We start from the raw sequence: 18796 nt of genomic DNA on the forward strand, positions 1-18796 counted from the left end.
CCATCCTATTTTCATCAATTTTGGAAATTTTGCTTAATACTGTGAAGTTAAAGGAGAATTCTGCTCCCTCCCTCTGTCGTTTTCCTATCTTTCATATTATTTATTTTAAAATTTAAATATTTTCCTTTGGCAGTGCCACGTGCATGGCATGTGGGATCTTAGTTTCTCAACCAGGGATTGAACCTGTGCCCCCCTGCCCTGGAAGCATGGCATCATAACCACTGGGCCACCAGAGAAGTCTCTTTCATATTTAAGACTGGTTAAAAATTTCTGCCCAAAATTGACTGAGCAGAACTCAAGGTTCAAATTGCAAGTCCTAACTGGATAGTGCCTGGCTTCCCTGTGCTTTACAAAGACAGGTTTTTAAAATACCTGTCACATCAGAATCTGGAAAGCCTTGGCCATCCCCTACTGCCTACTTCCCTGTCCCAGTCTTGAAACCTTCCATTTACCCAATGCTTGAATATGGAAACGGTAATAATTAACATTGTGCTCTCAGTGCAGGTGGTGGCTCTAAATAGCTTACGGGCTCTGTGGATGTCTAGAAACAGTGAAGTCGTGTTCGTTGTTATTGCATGAAATGAAAGAAGCACCTTGGATGATTACAGACAAAGATCTCTTCCCAGTGGCCAGCAGAACCGAGGGGAAGAGCCACCTCTCATTCCCTTCGCAGATGGCCTAGGAGCTGGGAGGATGGGCAGAGAAGCCTGGAAAACCGGCTGGCTTCTAATTGTGTCTTTACAGCCAACTAGGCTACCAAAATGATTATCTTTTTCTCTCCGAGCCTTACTGACCTGTGGCTAATGAGATTTGTGCTTCGATTAGTTGTAGAACATAAATTAGCTAATCAATGGCAATGGATTCGCATTATTTCTCATACATGAGTTCTGCTGCAGTGATCTGTACTGAATATTCAAATCAATTTCAGATACTCTGAACGACTCCGTTAATGTGACCTGCTGGAATCTGGCTGCATGCGTAGCCTCCTTGGGAGCAGATGAAGACCAGGCTGAGCCCAGCTCATACCCCAGCCACTCAGGCATCCGGAGCTCTGCAAACTACCTTGTTTTCCCTTTCACACAATGACGGTCAAAGAGGATTGGGGAAAAAGTCGTGCGGCTGGTGGGGGGAAGCAACAGAAACTCCGGAGAACTCACAGCCCCACCTGGCCTCCTTTCCTGCAAAGGAACCAGGCTAAGTGGACATCAAAAAGCAGGGAGCTGTTTTCAGGTTTCTGGGGTACAAACTTTGCCAACGGCAGGATCCTGGGTCATCATCTTCAGTTTTCAACCCGGGGAAGAAAATCTTCACTCTTTGCTGTAGTTGTCTCGTCTGTACAATTAACCAGCATCTTGGCATAAAATGTGGAAATTTGTACAGTCTTCCAGGCATCTGTGGGCTTTATGGTACAAGTTCTGTTAGTACTGAAGCCACAGAAAATTAAATGTTCCCCAAAGAACTTCCAGATGTGCTTTATTCTAATGGGGTCATTATGCAGTAAATTAAAAAGCAGGGTAAATGGAACTGTAAAATTTAAATTACTCTAAAACCACATCTCTTTGCTTTGAGCATTCATTTGTGGGGTTGCATTTGCAATAAATGTGAATTAGGCAGCTGCAATAACTGTTAATCATATATTTATAAAATAGTAATGAGGAAATGAATAGCAGAGTAAGACAGCTGCACATTTGTCTGAGAGTGTGTCAACTGTGAACATAATAAGATGTGGAACATTGTTTGGAGCTGGGCTGATAATACAGTGAATGTAAGAGATCGCTTCAGCCTCTTAACTTTACACGAAATTATACATAAAATCCATAAAAGCCCATAATAATGCATTATGCCCCTGAATTGTATTCAATATTTTTCTTTGCTTTGATTTTCTGAAATGAGCTCTACTTTCGCCAAAGCCATCTTCCAGGCATCAGTGAGGCTTTTGTTTCAGGCGATGTCGGGCTTCTGAGATTGCAATTGGATTTAAAGGAAGCAGGGCCGGTGCTGGCAAGGAGTTAATGGTGGTCCTTTGTTTTGTTTCCTCGGACCTGCTGTACGCGGCTGGAGGCACGCCTTGTCCTGGGCGGAGGACAGAGGGGCTCCAGGCCTCTGCAACTGACCCCTGAGATCAAGATGGGGGAGAGAGGCCACTGCCAGTCCACCAGAGCCCCTGGGCTGCACGCTGGACCTGGTGAGAGCAGGGACACGGCTTTCAGCCACTGTTCAGACAAGCATCTCCTTGGGGGCCATGGCTGGGAGCTCCAGGCAGGTCTAGTAAAGGTCCGTGGCCTTGTGCTTGGGAAGGATGGTTATCCTGATGGCTGAAGTGATGATTGTTACTTGGAAACCTCCTTGCCTGGTGTTTGAACCAACCCCTCTGAAGGGAGCATCTGTTGAGGCAGAGCCTTCCTGAGCACGGAGAGGCAGGGAAGGGGCCAGTGAGTGAGTGTCCACAAGCAGCTAATCCTGGCTGTCCTTGTATCCTGTCCTGTCCAGCTGATCCTGGCTCTCCTCCTGTCCTTGTATCATGGGGCATGACCAGGATGAAGCCAGTGCCCTTTACTGAACATTCAGGGCTCTGTCCGGCCTGGCCCAACTGCGTCTCCCCGACCCCCACGTTAAACACCCGCGGGGTCCCAGATCTGCTATGATCTCAAGTTTGGTGGCTCTGAGTATGTGGTTCTCTTGACCTGGAATATTCTTCCCTGCTTCAAAGATCCCAGTTGCTCCTGCATGTCCGTTGTGAAGCTGCCCCAGACTCCTGGACCCCTTTCCTTATACCCCTGGTGCTCATCGCGCTCCGCGCACCTCACCATGACAACAGCAGTCTCATCGCATCTCTGGGGTGCTGTAACCTAGTGTCCATGTACCTGTCAGACTCAGGGCTCCCTGAGCAGACCCTCAGGTTTGGTGCTTTGCTACATCTTGTTTTGGGAGATGCAGCCACTGGATGTTGGTGTAGGATTAAGGACAGTGGCCTGGGAGGGTCTAACGTAAGCTCTCTTGGTGTTTCTACAATTAGGCCAGGTCTCTCTTTTCTCTGGGCAGCCCCCAGCTCTTGGGATGAATGACAATTGTCTGTAAGGAGCTGGAGAAGGAGCAGGTCTAACAGGAAGAGGGGAAGTTCAATGTGGGGTGTTTCAAAATAGAATGTTGAGTTCATAACCGTCCTCCCATCACTCAGGATTTTGTAAGACCCTCACTGAAGGCAGTTTATTGTAGGAAACTGGGACTCACTGTTCTTTCTGGGAAAGAGGGAGGAGAGGGAGAGAGACAAAAACAGAGACAGAGGCAAGGAAAGACACACAGAGAAGAGGAAGAGGAGAGGGGAGGAAAAAGCTTGTTATACACACTTGCAAAGAACATTCTGTAAATCTCTTCCCAACCCACATTCATTTCCCAGTATTTCAGTGTCATTTTTCTTTAACCAACATTTTTTTTTCTCTTGTTACAAAAATACTCTATGGTCATTTTTATAATGTGCAGCATGAAGAATTTCATAATTTATTTAACCATTCCCTTATTTGTTTAAAAATTCCTGTTTATTTAACCATTCTCTATATGTTTATTCTCTTATTGTTTATTGAATCATTCTTCATTCATTGAGTATTTATGAATATTTTTTGCTCCTTTAAATAATGTTGTTAAAATCCTTAAAATCTTTGCCAATTTCATAAGTATAGTATGATGCTTCATTATTATTTTAATTTCAGTTTATTTCTGGTAAAGTAGAATTTTTCTCTCTCTCTCTCTTTTTTTTTTTTTGCTTATTTATGTGTAGTTTTTCTCCGGAATGATTAAGTACAGCTTCACTGACGAGGGAACAGTGCCATCACTGAACGTCTTACGGGGTGCAGTGTTTCATTTCACCTTCACATTAACCCCGTTCATAGACGCTATGGTCTGTGCGAGCTTTGGTGACGTTGAGGAGCCCCCCTGAGGTGCATGGTTAGTGGGCGCTGGATCCTGCTGCACTGCAGGCACGTCCTTTCATTTTTCTACTGGGGGCTGACAGCTTCCTCTTTAACTTACTGGAGCTGTTTGCATATTGAGTGTTTAATTCATTGTCCTTGTACCTATAGGCTTTTTTTCTTTTAATGAAGTATAGTTGATTTGCAATGCTGTGTTAGTTTTGGGAATACAGCAGAGTGATTCGGTTATATATATATGTATATATAGAGGTTTCCCAGTGGTGCAATGGTAAAGAATTCACCTGCCAATGCAGGAGATGCAAGTTCAATCCCTGGGTTGGGAAGGCCCCTTGGAGGAGGAAAGGCAACCCACTCCAGTATTCTTGTCTGGAGAATCCCATGGACAGAGGAGCCTGGTGGGCTAGAGTCCACAGGGTCGCAGTCAGACATGACTGAGCATGCACGTATATATATATATATATTCATTCTATTTCAGGTTCTTTTCCCTGTAAGTTATTACAGATATTGAGCAGTGTTCCCTATGTTATATAGTAACTCCTTGTGCTTATCTATTTTATATATAGTAGTGTGTATCTGTTAATCCTAAGCTCCTGATTTGTTCCCCCCTCTTCTTTCCCCTTTGGTAACCATGAAAAATATGAACACTTCACAAGTTTCCGTGTCATCCTTGTGCAGGAGCCATGCTAATCTTCGCTGCATCATTCCCATTTCAGTATATGTGCTGGGGAAGAGAGCACCGGCATGGTCTTTTAAACAGAGGCCTCATGGCCCAGGGTTCCCATCAGAGAAGGGGAAATGGCTCCCCTAAGCAACCCACTGCTCTCCCCATTTTGTCTTCATTCAGAGTCACCTCTTGGTGGCTCTGCTTCCAGGTTTCTCCCCTCTCGTCGTCTTCTGATGTCTCCACCCTTTGGAAGGTGGGTGGAATGGTGGCTGTTCGTCGTCTCACTCGTTTGAGAAAGCTGAGGACTGCCCTGGGTAGGAGAGACGGCAGGGATGCTGATAAAAAACAAAACCTAAACCAGCATTAGTAAAACCAGACCAAATCAAACCAAGCTGAACAAATATCCCAACATGCTGAGTCAGTCCGTTTGGATTTGGGGTGGAGTTGCCAGGTAAAATATAAAATGCCCAGATAAATGAATTTCAGATACATAACACTAAAACTACTAAAAATATTAAAAAAAATGTCCTATGCACTGTTTGGAACATACTTATTCTCCCAAATTATTTTTTGTTAGAAATTTCTTAGGAGGCTTTTAGTCTTTTTTCAAACCTAATTTTATTGGGATAACTAACATCTGTTATATAGATAGAAAGGACAGTTTAGCAGTATAAATTTATTTTAGAAGTTCAAGTGAACAATATTTAAAATCAGTCAATATGAACCATAAAACTGTTTTGAATTTGAGTTTATGAGTTACCTTTGCAACCTACAGCAGCCTCAGCTCCAGTTCAGGTTAGGTTATTTATTTATTTATTTGTAGCAGTGAATAAATCCTGCTTGCAAATAGTTAAAAAAAAAAAAGGCATACCTTAAGATTTAAGCGTAGCGGTGAAACGGCCGAGAGGAGATACCCCACGTCCAAGGTAAGGAGCAGCAGCTGCACTTTGCTGGAGCAGCTGTGAAGAGATACCCCACATCCAAGGTAAGAGAAACCCCACAAAGACAGTAGGTGCTGAGAGAGGGCATCAGAGGGCAGACAGACTGAAACCACAATCACAGACAACTAGCCCATCTGATCACACAGACCACAGCCCTGTCTAACTCAATGAAACTAAGCCATGCCATGTAGGGCCAGCCAAGATGGACGGATCATGGTGGAGAGGTCTGACAGAATGTGGTCCACTGGAGAAGGGAATGGCAAACCACTTTAGTATTCTTGGCTTGCGAACCTCATGAACAGTATGAAAAGGCAAAAAAATAGGACACTGAAAGATGAACTCCCCAGGTGGGTAGGTGCCCAATATGCTACTGGAGATCAGTGGAGAAATAACTGCAGAAAGAATGAAGGGATGGAGCCAAAGCAAAAACAAAACCCAGTTCTGGATGTGACTGGTGATAGAAGCAAAGTCTGATGCTATAAAAAGCAATATTGCATAGACACCTGGAATGTCAGGTCCATGAGTCAGGGCAAGTTGGAAGTGGTCAAACAGGAGATGGCAAGAATGAACATCAACATTGCTAATTCTAGGAATCAGCAAGCTAAAATGGACTGAAATGGGTAAATTTAACTCAGATGACCATTATATCTACTACTGTGGGCAGGAATCTCTTGGAAGAAATGGAGTAGCCATCGTAGTCAACAAGAGTCCAAAATGCAATACTTGGATGCAATCTCAAAAACGACAGAATGATCTCTGTTCATTTTTCCAAGGCAAACCATTCAATATCACAGTAATCCAAGTCTATACCCCAACCAGTAATGCTGAAGAAGCTGAAGTTGAATGGTTCTATGAAGACTTACAAGACCTTTTAGAACTAAGACACCAAAAAGATGTCCTTTTCATTATAGGGGACTGGAATGCAAAAGTAGGAAGTCAAGAAACACCTGGAGTAACAGGCAAATTTGGCCTTGGAGTACAGAATGAAGCAGGGCAAAGGCTAATAGAGTTTTGCCAAGAGAACACACTGGTCATAGCAAACACCCTCCTCCAACAACACCAGAGAGGACTCTACACATGGACATCACCAGATGGCCAAAACAGAAATCAGACTGATTATATTCTTGTATATAAGAATGGAGGAGCTCTATACACTCAGCAAAAACAAGACTGGGAGCAGACTGTGGCTCAGATCATGAACTCCTTATTGCCAAATTCAGCTTAAATTGAAGAAAGTGGGAAAAACCACTAGACCAGTCAGGTATGACCTAAATCAAATCCCTTATGATTTTACAGTGGGAGTGACAAATAGATTTAAGGGACTAGATCTGATAGAGTGCCTGATGAACGATGAATGGAGGTTCGTGATATTGTACAAGAGACAGGGATCAAGACCATCCCCAAGAAAAAGAAATGCAAAAAAGCAAGATGGCTGTCTGAGGAGGCCTTACAAATAGCTGTGAAAAGAAGAGAAGTGAAAAGCAAAGGAGAAAAGGAAAGATATATCCATTTGAATGCAGAGTTCCAAAGAATAGCAAGGAGAGATAAGAAAGCCTTCCTCAGCGATCAATGCAAAGAAATAGAGGAAAACAACAGAATGGGAAAGACGAGATCTCTTCAAGAAAATTAGAGATACCAAGGGAATATTTCATGCAAAGATGGGCACAATAAAGGACAGAAATGGTATGGACCTAACAGAAGCAGAAGACATTAAGAAGAGGTGGCAAGAATACACAGAAGAACTGTACAAAAAAGAGTTTCATGACCCAGATAATCATGTTGGTGTGATCATTCACCTAGAGCCAGACATCCTGGAATGTGAAGTCAAGGGGGCCTTACAAAGCATTACTACAAACAAAGCCAGTGGAGGTGATGGAATTCCAGTTGAGCTATCTCAAATCCTGAAAGATGATGCTGTGAAAGTGCTGCACTCAATATGTCAGCAAGTTTGGAAAACTCAGCAGTGGCCACAGGACTGGAAAAGGTCAGTTTTCATTCCAATCCCAAAGAAAGGCAGTGCCAAAGAATGCTCAAACTACTGCACAATTGCACTCACCTCACACGCTAGTAAAGTAATGCTCAAAATTCTCCAAGTCAGGCTTCAGCAATACGTGAACTGTGAACCTGCAGATGTTCAAGCTGGTTTTAGAAAAGGCAGAGGAACCAGAGATCAAATTGCCAGTATCCTCTGGATCATCTAAAAAGCAAGAGAGTTCCAGAAAAACATCTACTTCTGCTTTATTGACTATGCCATAGCCTTTGACTGTGCAGGTCACAAAAAACTGGAAACTTCTGAAAGAAATGGGAATACCAGACCACCTGACCTGCCTCCTGAGAAACCTGTATGCAGGTTGGGAAGCAACAGTTAGAACTGGACATGGAACAACAGACTGGTTCCAAATAGGAAAAGGAGTATGTCAAGGCTGTATACTGTCACCCTGCTTATTTAACTTCTATGCAGAGTACATCATGAGAAACGCTGGTCTGGATGAAGCACAAGCTGGAATCAAGATTGCTGGGAGAAATATCAATGACCTCAGATATGCAGATAACACCACTCTTATGGCAGAAAGTGAAGAAGAACTAAAGAGCCTCTTGATGAAAGTGAAAGAGGAGAGTGAAAAAGTTGGCTTAAAGCTCAGCATTCAGAAAACGAAGATCATGGCATCTGGTCCCATCACCTTATGGCAAATAGATGGGGAAACAGTGGAAACAGTGGCTGACTTTATTTTTCTGGGCTCCAAATTACTGCAGATGGTGACTGCAGCCATGAAATTAAAAGACGCTTACTCCTTGGAAGGAAAGTTATGACCAACCTAGACAGCATATTAAAAAGCAAGAGACATTACTTTGCCAACAAAGGTCCGTCTAGTCAAGGCTATGGTTTTTCCAATATTCATATACGGATGTGAGATTTGGACTGTAAAGAAAGCTGAGCGCCGAAGAATTGATGCTTTTGAACTGTGGTGTTGAAGAAGACTCTTGAGAATCCCTGGGATTGCAAGGAGATCCAACCAGTCCATCCTAAAGGAGATCGGTCCTGAATGTTCATTGAAAGGACTGATGCTGAAGCTGAAACTCCAATACTTTGGCCACCTCATGCAAAGAGCTGACTCATTGGAAAAGACCCTGATGCTGGAAAAGATTGAGGGCAGGAGGAGAAGGGGACGACAGAGCATGAGGTGGTTGGATGGCATCACCAACTCAATGGACATGAGTTTGAGTAACTTCAGCGAGTTGGAGATGGACAGGGAGTCCTGACGTGCTACAGTCCATGGGGTTGCAAAGAGTTGGACACGACTGAGGGACTGAACTGAACTGAACTGAATCAATTAAACAGTAATGAAAGAGAAACTTTTTTCTGAGATGTGGCTCAGAAACAAGTTGTAACCCTCGTTGATGTATTAGCGTCTCCACTGCATTTCCCAGGTGGCCTAGTGGTGAAAGAATCTGCCTGCAATGCAGGAGATTCAAGAGACGTGGATTTGATCCCTGGGTTGGGAAGATCCCCTGGAGGAGGAAATGGCAGCCCATTCCAGTGTTCCTGCTTGGAAAGTTCCATGGACAGAGGCCTAGTGGGCTGAAGTCCATGGGGTCACAAAGAATTGGACACAACTGAGTACACACACAGACTGCATTCAATTTTGGAAGGCGTGTGGTTATGCTAAAAAAAACTATATATGATAAAAAGCTTAGTTTGAGTCAAATATTGGAAGGCCCCCTGAGAACACAGACGAGCCCTGAGCTAGAGCAAAGCTGGGGGTATCCTGGCCCTGTCCCTCCCTCTTAGACAACAAGAATGTGTTGTGAGTCAGGCTGGCCAGTGCCCAGTCCACAGTGGTTGGTCATGTTGGCTCCAAGAGGCTCTCGTTGGAGCCTCAGCCCAAGGCTTGGTGTGAAGGCATCAACATGGGCCCCACTTGGCCCCGACTTCTAGGAGCCTGTAGGGTGCTCCGACATGTTTGTTTTCCCTTCGTAACAGTAATGGGTCTTCTCTGCTGACTCAGCTGGTAAAGACTCTGCCTGCAACGTGGGAGACCTGGGTTCGATCCCTGGGTCGGAAAGGTCCCCTAGAGGAGGGAATGGCTACTCACTCCAGTAGCCTGGAGAATTCTATGAATAGAGGACACGGTGCGCTACAGTCCATGGGGTCGCAAAGAGTCAGACACGACTGAGTGACTAACACTTTCAGACCTTTCAGAAGTGTAATGGCTGCCATTGATTGAGAAACCACTAATGCTGGGCCCTGTGAGGTGACTTCACACTGACAGGAACATACCGTGAAAGAGAAATTCAGAGCTCTTACACTGCTCCCAGGCAGAGGAGTGAATGCAGCTGGAAGGAACACTCTGGAAAGCCTGCTGGGGTCGAGTGTGTGTGTGGGGGGGTGGCAAATCTGAGCGACCAGAGCTAATGAACTTTCTGGGAGGGTGGATCTGGCAGACCCCACGGCCTTGGCTTTGACAATGGGCTAGTCCAGTGCATAGGCTTCCCAGGTGACCTAGTGGTAAAGAATCCACCTGCCAATTTAGGAGATGTGAGTTTGATCCCTGAGTCAGGAAGATTCCCTGGAGAAGGAAATGGCAACCCACTCGAGTATTCTTGCCTGGAGACTTCCTTGGACAGAGGAGCCTGATGGGCTACAGTCCATGGCATCATAAAAAGTCAGACACAGCTGAGCAACTAAATAGCAACTCATCCAGTGCAGGGTGTGATGCTGTCTCATGACCTCCCTTCTCTCCCTGGCCACGACGGACCTCTGGGCACAGTTGTTGAGGGATGAATGAATGGGGTAAAACATTAGCCTGCTAGGGTGCATACACACACAGTCCAGCCCTAATGGGGCATACGCAGGGCAGTAGCTTGAAGAAGATTGATGTTAGAGGCCACCCCTCATGGCTGTGAGCCTGGCATGTAACCTTTCTGAAGTTCACTTTCTTCAAGTTAAAAAAAATGGGGCAAACAAAAATAATGGTGATGATAGTCAACACTTGTAAGGAATACATTCCCTATGCTATCTATTTAGATGTAGTTCTAAAAGTGTTTCCTCTATTAGCTCATTTAATCCCCACGTTAACCTTCCCTGTAAAATAAGGGGGCACTAGTGGTAAAAGGCTATGGTTTTTCCAGTGGTCATGTATGGATGTGAGAGTTGGACTGTGAAGAAGGCTGAGCACCGAAGAATTGATGCTTTTGAACTGTGGTGTTGAAGAAGACTCTTGAGAGTCCCTTGGACTTCAAGGAGGTCCAACCAGTCCATTCTGAAGGAGATCAGCCCTGGGATTTCTTTGGAAGCAATGATGCTAAAGCTGAAACTCCAGTACTTTGGCCACCTCATGCGAAGCGTTGACTCATTGGAAAAGACTCTGATGCTGGGAGGGATTGGGGGCAGGAGGAGAAGGGGATGCCAGAGGATGAGATGGCTGGATGGCATCACGGACTCGATGGATGTGAGTCTGAGTGAACTCTGGGAGTTGGTGATGGACAGGGAGGCCTGGTGTGCTGTGATTCATGGGGTTGCAGAGTTGGACACGACTGAGTGACTGAACTGAACTGAACTGAGTGGTAAAAACCCACCTGCCAGTGCAAGAGACCTAAGAGATGTGGGTTCAGTCCCCAGGTTGGGAAGATCCCCTGGAGGAGGGCAACCCGCTACTCTAGTATTCCTGCCTGGAGAACCCCATGGACAGAGGAGCCTGGTAGGCTTTGGTCCACTGGGTCACAAAGAGTCAGATCAGACTGAAGCGACTTAGTACAGTACACGAGATAGGTGACTGTATCACCCCGATTTACAGATGAGGAAACAGAGGTGCACAGGAGTTAAGACCCTTGCTCACGATCACACAGCTGGGAAATCTGGCATCTGAAGTCATGCTCTTAATTTTTGTGTTCCCCTGCTCTGGGCAAAAGATACTTTTGAGATGTCTTCCAGGCCCTTCTCCCCTTCTCTGAGGATTACCCCCATCTTCCCCATGTTCTTACAGCCACATTTATGTAATGTGATCTGTTCCCTGACCATGGATTGGACCAAAGTGGACATTAGACCAAGCAGGGTCTTCAGGTTCCCCAGGATTAGGAGCCGGGATTCTGAGAGATGTGTTGGTCTCCACTGTCTCCTTCAACATGTACAGCCAGGCGGTGGGGGTGTCCCTGCTTGCCTAGGAGGTGTCCAAAGCAGAGAAAGGAGAGAGTGGGCATATTTTTCTTTCGAGAAAAGGGGCTCTGATGTGAAGACCACATTAAACAATGTCTGTGAAAAATGTTTTGTATACTCTGGTCTTGCGACAAAATATCATTTATAATGCTTTACAAGTGAATAGGTATTAAACCTTGGCATCCTTTATAATTTAAGTTTGGCCAAGATCAACCCTCAGCACTGCATTAATGTGCTAAAAGTTTCTTTATTTTATTGAGGGGATAGTATGCCCCCAAGGCCATTTTGCCACATGGGGTGGGTGCGGACACCAATGAGACTCCCTAATAAAGCCCGTCTCCCCAACAGACTCTTTGGCACATGGTCTGAGTTCCATTAGTAATGTTCTGGCTGTTACAAAGAATGAAGGATAAGTAGGTGGTGTGGGCCCTTTGTGGAGGACTGTTAATCTCCCCAGATTATTGTCCTTTGAATCTCAGACTGTTGCCAGCTTTCTTTTTGTATATCGGCTCCAGTTAAAGCGATTAAAGTAGAGATCTGATTGGATAAGGTCATCCAAATTCTGTAAACGCCACTTCCTCACAAATGAATGCTTGCAATCGATTTAATTTTTCAAGTAAAATGATTAAATTGCTATTATTGTGGAATCATTTTTTATTAAGAAAACCTTTTAAAATGTTAATTATTGGGCCTCCTGAAACACTTTTATCTCTCCCGACTTTGCTGTTGAGAGGAAAGTGTCTGCTTGTTTCCAATACCCACCCACGGGAAATGCAGGCTTTCCTTTTTTACACCTGCAACATTTTCCTTACCTCTAATATTTGTGTGAATTTAACTTTAATTTTTCTGCCTTTCATCTTCTGAATTAGTCATATAATGCACAGATCACTCCTTCACCGCTTCTTTCCTGTTTATTTGCCTTAAAAATAGATTCATTAACTAGATTTGGGTGCTCAAGCCATGCAACCACATCCATTTCAAAGGAAGATTTAATGGCATTTCATATTTTTCTACATTAAGGAAGATTAAAGTATATTACAATACCCTTTACTGCCCTATTTTCTTCATTTTAGAAGTGGTCAGTTTAAAATTTTTTTCCCCTCTCTTTCTTTCATCTGTAGTGTTCGATAAATTGTCCAGGCCTTTCAGATGACAGTCCCAGCAAATTGAGTTCTATATTACAACTCAGATGCATTGTTTAGCCCATCAGCAGTCAGATAAAGCAGCCCTATTCACACCGGACATCAAAAGAACAAATATATGTTCGAAGTGGCTAAAAAGAGCACTGAGACTCAGATACTTCATTTTCTTAATTGTCAGTGATTATTTGGCTAGTTTCAGGGCGATCACTGCTGATTCTGAACCATACTTCCTTGCCTGATGTAATAATGGTGTGAAATCTACATGCTTATCTGCATAGATCTCGATTTGGAATCCTGACCACAAATTACAAGTTTGTAGACAGGTCAGGTGCATCATCTTTTAATAGCCCAAGGGGCAGACACAGTAACATTTTAATAGCAGACAGTATTACGAAATGCAAGATCTGGACTTATGTCTTTTTATTTCAGCCGTGTACCATCTTGTCAAATAGTTGGAAGACTTTAAGGCATTTACAAGCTAGAACAAGGGAGATATTAAGATTTAAGCTTTTTTATTTTTATTTTTCTGTAGAGGTAGAGGAGGTCAAAGTTGTCAGGTGCCCTTTGGGCTGAAGCTTATTCGGTGTGCCCCACATTGGCTTAAATCATCTCAGGGAGCCCTCCCCCATCTCAACAAATGCAGCATAACCTCACAGGACACTCAGACTTTCTCTAAACAAAGTTTGGGGATGTTGATCAGATGTGGGAGGAAGGAGCAGAAGACAGATTTTACAACTGTATGATCATGGGGTGTAGGTTTTAGGCAATAAGCAGGTAGCCTAGTTTTCTCAAAAGAAAAAAGAAAATAATGGAAAAGTGTAACATTCATTCGGAGGCCTCAAAGGCATAAAAAACCCAATTCCAACTGTTATAGGTCCCTGCAGGAGTCTACAGAAGAACTAAGCTTTTTAAGTAAGAAAACTAGATTCTGGCCCACAGGGCCCTGTCACTGCTGCTTAATGGATGAAACTCTTTGGATATAAATATGCTGTTTACTTCCCAGCTTCAGCTTTCATAAAATATAACCTTTCTATGATTTACGACCCAAAGAAAAACCAGAGGATGGATTTTTAGCTCTGAATTGGTTGGATGTCAACAAGAAAAATATAGATAACATATCGAAGTAGCGGGGTGTTAATGCCACACAAAATGATGAAATTATTTTTGTTTAGAAAAGTTAAGTTTGTTCTTAAAGTTGTTGTTGGATGGCAGCTGTGAAAGGCAGGGCTGAGGAAAACCTCTGAAATGTCTCTCATTTTTAAGTCCTTGTCCAGTGGCTTATATGTTTGGGTATATTGACTTCAGTTCTCAATCAATAATGTCTTGTTGAAAAGTTTGGGCTAACCACAGATTCTTCACAAGCAGGAATGGTCATTCTTTGTCTAAATCACTTAGGTTTTTCAAGTGCTAGATTTCCGTTACATCCTTCAACATCAAATATAGAAGCTGTCCCTGATCTTGCTGACAAGAGATGACAGAGCCAGTCTTTTCTTCACAAAGGAGATTGGAAACCATGAAAAGCAAAAAATAAATAAACCAGCCCTGCAAATAAGCAAGCAAGCAAACAAGCAAAAGCAAAACTCTGGAATTAAAAGCAACTGCAAAACTCTCCCCACCATGCACTCAACAAAAGCCAACCCCATCCCTGGATGCTGGGCTGGAAAAAGATTGCATGCCAATTTGTCATTCAGAAATCTGTATTCATTTTATAGCTTTCCGGTCTGGTTTGATGCTCCAAAGAGCCTGATTCCAGATGAAATGGCAAGGAAGTCTGCATGTACCACCACCAGCCAAAGGGATGAAGCTGTTAAAACTGAAAAGGTTTTCTCGTTTGATGGTTCTGAGCACTGAAGGAAGGGAAATTACTCTGTTTTTCAAGGCTGCACTCAGCAAATTAAAATCTTGTGCACTAGAGGCTGGAAGGCCAGATCTTTAGTCTTCCTACAACCTAGAAAAACCAGAGGTGTGAGGCCATGCTAGGCGACTGTCTCATGGTGACCAGAATGAAAGGGGTCCTTCTTAGCCACTGGTCTCTTGGTTTTAGATGAAAGGGTCCTCTGAGAGGAACCTTAATGTATCCACTCCTTTGGGTGGCCATGTACAACCTCAGTATCTGAAAAGACATGTAGCCTCAGAAGGTAGAACCTCCATAGGCCATATGGTTTATGGAAGAAAGAATATGGGTCAGAATTTTTACATTGAGTTTCAGCATCAGCCTGAATAATATCTCAACTCTCCTGTGATTGTCCATCAACCAAGGTACAGAGGGAAACCTCAGGAATTCTGCTGGATTGCTGGATTGCTTTTCAGAGAAACAGGCCTCCCGTCTTAATGTTGTTTATCTTTGGCTATAAGTTTCCCAAGTAGAAAGAGGGCCTGTGTATTTTCAGGCAGGACAACTCAGTCAAGTCAAGAGTCGTTCTTGAGTTCTTCCAATGTTCTGTGAGCAGCATGGAGTGCCCTAGGGATCCCAGGGTCTGAATTGCTTGTTGGGAAGATGCTATGATAAATTTCCTCATATACTCAGTCTGTTTTGTTTTCTTGGGCTCCAAAGTTACCATGGATGGTGACTGCAGCCATGGAATCAAAAGATGCTTGCTCCTTGGAAGAAAAGCTATGACAAACCTAGACAGCATATTCAAAAGCAGAGACATCACTTTGCCAAAAAGGATCCTTATAATCAAAGCTATGGTTTTTCTAGCAGTCATGCACGGATGTGAGAGTTGGACCATAAAGCAGGCTGAGCATTGAAGAACTGATGCTTTCAAATTGTGGTGCTGGAGAAGACTCTTGAGAGTCCCTTGGACTACAAGGAAATCACAGCAGTCAATCCTAAAGGAAGTCAGTTTTGAATATTCATTGGAAGGACTGATGCTGAAGCTAAAGCTCCAGTATTTTGGCTACCTGATGTAAAGAGCTGACTCTTTGGAAAAAACCCTGATGCTGGAAAAGAGTGAAGGCAAAAGGAGAAGGGGATGACAGAGGATGAGATGATTAGATAACATCACCACCTCAATGGAAATGAATCTGAGGAAACTCCAGAAGATAGTGGAGGACAGAGGAGCCTGGCATCCTACAGTCCATGGGGTTGCAAAGAGTCAGACACGACTTAGTGGTTGATCAACAATAACATATTCAGTCTATAGAGACTGCTTTTTTTATTGTTGTTTAGTCGATCAGTGTGTCTGACTCTTTGCAACTCCATGGACTGTAACCCACCAGGCTTTTCTGTCCATGGGGATTCTCCAGGCAAGAATACTGGAGTGGGTTGCCAAGCCCTCCTCCAGGGGCAGAGTGGAAAGCAACTCTGGGTACCGGTGAGGGATGAGTCTTCTCGGGTCAGACCATCATTTATTTCTCTTGTTCATTCCTGGGTGTGGTTGGAGCGATAAGATGGGGCTGGGAGTGAGATAACTTGTTTCAAAATAAAAGTCTCAGTTCTTTCTCTTTTCCTCCTAGAGTTCTTTCATCTTGGCGTACAGGGAGTTTTTGGAAGCTGGGAGCTCAGATTCCCATCGTTTAAGTCTCCTTTGTTTGAACTTTGGGAAAACTTGTTCACACTGCTCTCTGACCTTCAGCTGTCCTCAGAATCTCAGCCCCGATTTCCAGGATAGCCCTGACATGTCTAGCTGACACCCAAAAGGAACAATTGGTAGGGAGAAAAAAAATCTTGGTGCTTTAATTAAAAATCCATGTTTGGCTTGTGTTCAGAGGCATATTTTTGCATCTTAAAATGTTTCTTTTCTCTTTGTAGTTGGGCTTTGCTTATAAATAGAGCTGGCTTGGAGTCACATTAATTTAATTTTATCTGTGATCCAGATCAGCCTAGAATGCTATTAATTTGGATTTGACTGCCAGCCGAAAACAACATCCAATAACATCCACTCTTTAGCTAGGTAATCGTGTAGTAATTAGGATGCGTGTTGTACATAATCTTGATTTAAATAATCCTCGCTTAGTTTTTTGTCTACATAGATAAAAAAGCTATTTTGTCAGTATTTTGGAAGTAGGAAATCATCTTGATGATTTTAATCAAAATCAGCATTTGTGAATTGGGGCATTCTTTTAGGAACAATTAATGTACAAGACAGAGATTGGTCTCTTTGCACCATGTTGTAGATCTGTCGTGAATGCATGAAGATAGGTCAGAAGTGAAAGTCTTGGGGACCCAAACATGCCCTGGCTTCATCTCTAGGTCTTGGTGGCCTGAGGATTCGCTTTAGAGGAAATACTATGTGGTCTCAAATCCCAGCCTGGCCACTTAGGCGTTGGGACCTTGGGCAGCACTTGAATGATTACACCCGGTTTCCTCATTTGTAAACAGGGAGACTGATACCTGTGTCGGGGGTTGGTTACAGCCTGCTGGACTCCCCCACAACACAGTTTCTCTCTGGTTTCATCACCAAGAGGCAACATCTCAGAATGATCGAGAGCAGGGATGCCCAAGCTTTACTGAGAAGAGCTGGAAAGTAATCATTTTAGACTCTGCAGGCCATGAGTTCTCTGTTGTAGCCACTCAACTCTGCCCTGGTAGCACAGAAGCAGCGTAGATGATATGTAGATGAACAGGCCTACGTTTGGTTCACAGGTCGTAGTTTGGTAAGCCTTGATCTAGAGTGAGGTTCCAGATCAACAAAGATAGTTTGGAATTGGAATTTGGTAATTGGAATTACCAAAGATAATTTGGAATCTGCCTGACACTCAACTATCAAAGGTGACCTTGGACAAAGTACATAACTTCTCACTTTTGTGTATCCAGTGCAAGGCTAGAGATGATTAGATCAAGCGATGGGGGGAGCCCTTGGCGCAGAATCAGGCACATCTCTGTAGTCATCACTCATATTCTCACCTGTGTCTCTTTTCTTGTGCTTCCTCCCTTTCTTTCATTTGCTCTAGTTAATAGGAGGTGAAGTAGGAGAAGTCTTAGGGCCAGTGGTCTGGGCTCCGGGTACTGTGGGGCTGGAGAAGCTGGAGCTGGAAACGTGTAACATTGAGGCTGCTCCCAGGACTGCTGCCTGGCTTGGTGGAGTCCATGGTCACTTGTAATAAGTGTCCTTTTCCATCTATTAAGTGCCATGAATTTTACATTGTTTGTGCTTTGGTTGGTGATCGTAAAACAGCCTGTGAGTTTGTGCGGAAGTGTGTGTAGTGTTCCTAAGTGCAGGAAGGCTATGATGGGCCTTACTATGAAAGTACACATGTATGGTACGTTGCATTCAGGCACAAGTTATAATGCTGCCGGCCATGAGTTCAGTGTTAATGAATAAACCATATGTATTAAATAATATGCCTTTAATCAGAAACACACATACAACAAGGCTGTGTTTATACTGATATTTGAAAATGCGCCCAGAGGCTTGCAGGAACCTAACTCTGTATTTCCCATAGGAGCTGTGATCCAGTATTTGCTAATTCAGTATTCATAGTGACTTCATGGAACATAACTGTCACAAATAATGAGTGTATACTGTATTCAGTTGTCATGTACCTTGGCAAGAACGGTCCTGGTCACACAATAAGAGTAGGGACCAGACGATGGTGTTTTGAGGATTGAATGGCAAGTGTAGACACAGGCTCCAAGAAGCAGGAGGGAGACAGGGAGACTAGAGAGATTGTCTACACGTGGGCAGTGCCTCTTTGATTGAACTGAGAGACAAACCTGAAATTTAGCTTTCTTAGTAGATTTTTATGTCACTTTGGAGACTGTTTCACCTTGAGTATATAACTAAATTCCTATCAAGAATTACCCGAAGCATATTATGTAGGGTTGCCCATGTGAGAAGCAGTTTGGTTTCAAAATGACAGTTTGGAGCAGCTATTTTTGTAGCTTTCAATTTGGGATTTACATTTGAATGTTGTATTTTTAAAACCTATTTGGTTAGGGTTGTCAGATGAAATGTAGAACTCCCAGTTACATTTGAATTTTGGCAAAACCACGAATACTGTTTTTTAGTATATGTATATTTCAT

General features: G+C 43.5%; 1 non-coding gene across 1 annotated transcript; it reads right to left on the reverse strand.

Annotated features, from left to right (window-relative positions):
- Positions 1-4556: 4556 nt before the first annotated feature.
- On the reverse strand, positions 4557-4663 carry LOC129637150 (U6 spliceosomal RNA). The gene has a single exon (XR_008707360.1). It is a non-coding gene; the product is annotated as a U6 spliceosomal RNA (small nuclear RNA).
- Positions 4664-18796: the final 14133 nt, after the last annotated feature.

Source organism: Bubalus kerabau, chromosome 22 (assembly GCF_029407905.1).
Source record: "Bubalus kerabau isolate K-KA32 ecotype Philippines breed swamp buffalo chromosome 22, PCC_UOA_SB_1v2, whole genome shotgun sequence".
Taxonomy (NCBI): domain Eukaryota; kingdom Metazoa; phylum Chordata; class Mammalia; order Artiodactyla; family Bovidae; genus Bubalus; species Bubalus kerabau.